Raw genomic sequence first — 4280 nt, 5'->3', positions numbered from 1 at the left:
TTGCAGAAAAAGACAGAGAGAGGTCTTAGAGAAAAGAAGCACGGGGATAGAAGAGAGATGGAGGAAGAAGGGGAGGGCTCACCGGGGGGCTCGGTGCTGGAGCAACAGCCGCCTCGAGCGCACACGGCCGGAGCCATCTCGTCGTCTGCTGCAAAGGAGGATGTGGTGGAGCCCGCCCACGGCGCGGATCTGAAGGAAACCGCCATGGCCAGGGGGAGGGGGGACGTGGGGTGCAAGGGATTCTCACGGCGCGCAGGTGCGGGGGGATCTCCCGGCGGTGGAGGGTGCAAGTGACAGCGGCGGCGTGTCCCGACTACCGAGGAAGGAGGTCGCGGAAATTGGCTTCTGGCCAGAACGTGTGAACGTCTTAGAGCATCTCCAACAGCCGCGCTAAAGTGCCGCGCGCAAAAAACCTGTTTACCGCGCGCGCTGCGGCTGGTTTTGCACGTCCGCCTGCGCTGGCTCCAGCAGCCGCGCTATAATGCAGCGCGCGCATGCCGCTCCAGCAGAGCGCAAAAATACAGCGTGCGCGACTCGCCGGGCATTTTGCATATATGGATATTTTGGACAAAAATGAACATGTAAAATTTGACACAGACAAGTTGATGAATAAAAGTTCATGCCCACAAGTTCAAAATCATGCCCACAAGTTTATCCAACCAAGTTCAAATGCAAACTAAGTTCAAGACATGAAAGACATATCAATCTTCATTTTCCTCTTCTTCGTCTTCGTCCTCATCTTCCGAAGATGACTCTTCCGCCTCCGAAGATGAATCTTCCTCCCTCTCCTCATCACGCACCGCATCACGCACTGCATCATGTGAAGCTCCGACGGTGTTGGCAAGATCTTCAACGGCATCTTCATGGGAATGTGTGTGAGAAGCCATGGCGGCCGGAGGTGCACCCATGGCGGCCCGAGGTGCACCCATGCCTCCCATGAGAGAAGCAAAACTCATGCCTCCCATGGCGGCCATAGCGTCGGAGGGTGCTCCAAAGCCACCCATGCCTCCCATGGCGGCCGGAGGTGCACCCATGCCTCCCATGGCGGTCGGAGGTGCACCCATGCCTTCCATGGCGGCCGGAGATGCACCCATGCCTCCCATGACTCCGAAGCCACCCATGCCTCCCATGGCGCCGAGGCCACCGCCACCCATGGCGCCGAGGCCACCGCCACCCATGGCGCCGAAGCCACCCATGCCTCCCATGGCGCCGAGGCCGCCGCCACCCATTGCACGAACCAAGGCTCTTTTTTGGTTCAAGACTTCTTGTTGGGCAAGATGGACATACTCTTTTTGCGCCGCATTGAGGTTAGATGTGTCCAAGAAGAACAAGTGCTTCTCCCATTCCAACAACTTAGCTCGCTCCTCGTTGCTCACTTTCCTCTCCTCCAAAGTCACCTTTCTCTCCTCGGCCGCCACCCTTCTCTCCTCGGCCGCCAACCTCCTCTCCTCGGCCACGGCATCTTGGTTCCTTGCCATTTTCCTCACCTCATTGGCTTCGACCCTTGCCTTCACAATAGCTTCCATAGCATTTTTGAGCGCATCATCTCCTTTCCTCTTCTTCTTTTGGGTTTGGTCTTTCTTGCACCCATTCGGTCGTTTTGGCTTCGAGTATGAAACCGAGTTGGGTGTGGGGCTTCTCTTGCCGTCATCACTTGATGCATCATCCTCCTCATCATCATCATCATTCTCAATTGCTAGCTTCCGTTTGTTGCTCAAATGCAAATCCTCCAAACCAACACGCTTCTTCCATTTCTCATCATCCTTTAACACTTCATAGCAATGAGGCAAGGTAAAGACCCTGCCTTTCTTGATCTTCCCCTTCTTGGTTGTCCTTGTCTCTTCTTTGAACAAGTTTTGTGCAATGTTGTTCTACAAGAAAAACAAAACAAGTTAGCACTTCGGTCACCAAAAACAAGTATGATGATCATATATGAGATGCCACTTACTCGATCATCCTCATTTGTGCCACTTGGGTTAATCTTGTCAACTGCCTTTTGTACGGCCGCCCAGTTTTGACAATCCGCGTTGATTGTCGACCATTGGGACCGAAGTGATCTCTCGGAGCGGTCAATTCCACTCAAGTTGTGAGCATCATAGTGTTCTTTCATTCGCCCCCAATACGCGTCTCTACTTTGATCACCTCCAATGGATGGATCCCTCGACACTTGCAAATAAGTATGGCATAGTAACTTGTCATCGTTGGTTGAGTAATTGCCCGCTCTTCCTTTCGGCGCCTCGACAATTCCCTCACCCTCCTCGTCCACCTCAAACTCATGGTCTTGGAAATGGATGTCATTGGTTTGAGACCAATGCGAATTGTTGGACCCAACACCCATAGTGGACATGTATGCATCATCGTTGAGACTACAAAGTTTTTTGAACAATGCAAATAAGCTATCTATATGTGATGATGATGCATTGAAAAAATAAGAAGAAAAGAAAAGTTGGAAATTTTTTCACCTTGGGGGCATTTTGTCGAACACGTGGTGCGCGTCGGCGGCCAGCTCAACGAGTGAGCTTGCCGGCGCTTCGGAAGCCGCCGCGGCCGTCGAACGCCCTGCAAGCTTTTTTCCCCTCGCCTTTGTGATGCCGGAGCCGTCCGCCGCCTTGTTCTTCTTCGCGGATGTTTTGCCCTTCTTCGTCCGCGCCGCATTGGGTACCTTCTTCGACGGTGCGGCGGCGGCACGGGACGGCGCCGGCGCGACGCCACCCGGCGCCGTGGTCATCCGCGGCGGCAAGAAGAGGCTGCGCGCGAGGCCGACGCTCGGCGAAGCTCCGGCGGTGGCGACGCCAGCGCTCGCCGCGCTAGGGTTTCCGGCGTCGGCGGCGGCTGTGGCGGCGGCGACGGCGGGGTCGCGGCTGTACAGTGGGGTGAGCGGGGCGCCGGTGTGCGCGTCCATGGGTGGGTGGCAGGGCGTCGGCGCCGGCGCGCGCGGGGCGTAGGACGAGGAGAGGAGAGAGTGCGACGTGAGCGCTCGAGTGTGCCGCGCGCTGTAGCTGGCGCCCCAAATACACCGCGCGGCTAAGTGTTTTTGTCCGCGCGCCCAACCCGTTATAGCGCGCGCGCCGTTTTTGCGCGCCCGCTGGAGCGACCCGCCGCGTTGCGCGCGCGCTAAAACGGCATAATTTGCGGCGCGGCGCTAGTTTAGCGCGGCTGTTGAAGATGCTCTTAGCGTGTGAATCGGGGTGTGGACTGTGGAGCGCCAGCAAGGCCGCAGATTTCATCTAGCTCAGCCCGACGTGTCAGCTAGCTAGCGTGCAGATTTTTCCTCGAGAAATGCTAGCGTGCACACATGCATGTCGACCGGTTTTCCTGTTTTGATTGAATTAATTAAAGAGTGATTTGTTCATGGACCGGTAAATATCTCCGAGTCCGTTCGAGAAATACTAGCGTGCACATACATGTTCGACAAATTGATTATACTTACGGTTACTCGGTAATGCTTTTAGTTTGCTAGAACTTTTTATGCTTGAAAGAAACTTACGTAAGATGCTATAAGGATTAACTTTCTTAACGATTACAGCACCCGCGGTTGCAGGACATGCTTTCTATCTGCAGTTCTCCAACTAAAATTCATCTTATTTCAAACTTTGTAAACATTTCATTCATATTTGTGAACTTATTCTATATTTATTTGTAGTCCGCCAAGAAAAAATAATGTAGTGATCAAATGTGCATATCTACTACTGCTTCGAGTTTCTTTTCCTTAAAGTTCTGATAGTATATGTGTATATTTTTTGACCTATTTTTTCACTATTAAAATTATAGTTACATTTCTCAAAGTAAGTAACTGTTAAATTTTGTGTGAAACATATAGATCTTATTAAATTTGAATTCATGATAATTTAGTTACCCTCTCTGGGTTAATCAGAGGGGTACATGAATTATTATACTCTCAAAGAGTGTAACAATCACAATGTATGTTTCTCCTCCTCAAAGACTATTTCATGCATCATTACTCTTCCATCCAATGACAGTGTTGCGGCTGCGGCCATCGGCACGTTGTGAGCATAGCTCAATACCGCCTCTAGGCCTCTCCTTCATGTGAAAGGCAAGCTCATACCTCAACCTAAAGCATAGCTTAAGTGATAATTCAACATGTGGCAACACAAAGGCATATTCGTCTGATAGAGAATGAGACAGAGAGAAGAGAGAATGAGGGTAACCTATTTCTGACGTTTGTTAGAATTGGATATAAGAAGTGCCCTGCAGTGGCACGCGAAGTATGTTTTGGATTTTTGTTCGCCCGGTGCAACGCACCGGCAATTTTACTAGTA

The sequence above is a fragment of the Triticum aestivum genome, chromosome 3A, assembly GCF_018294505.1.
Source record: "Triticum aestivum cultivar Chinese Spring chromosome 3A, IWGSC CS RefSeq v2.1, whole genome shotgun sequence".
NCBI lineage: Eukaryota > Viridiplantae > Streptophyta > Magnoliopsida > Poales > Poaceae > Triticum > Triticum aestivum.
Note: the sequence above shows the minus strand (reverse complement) of the source record.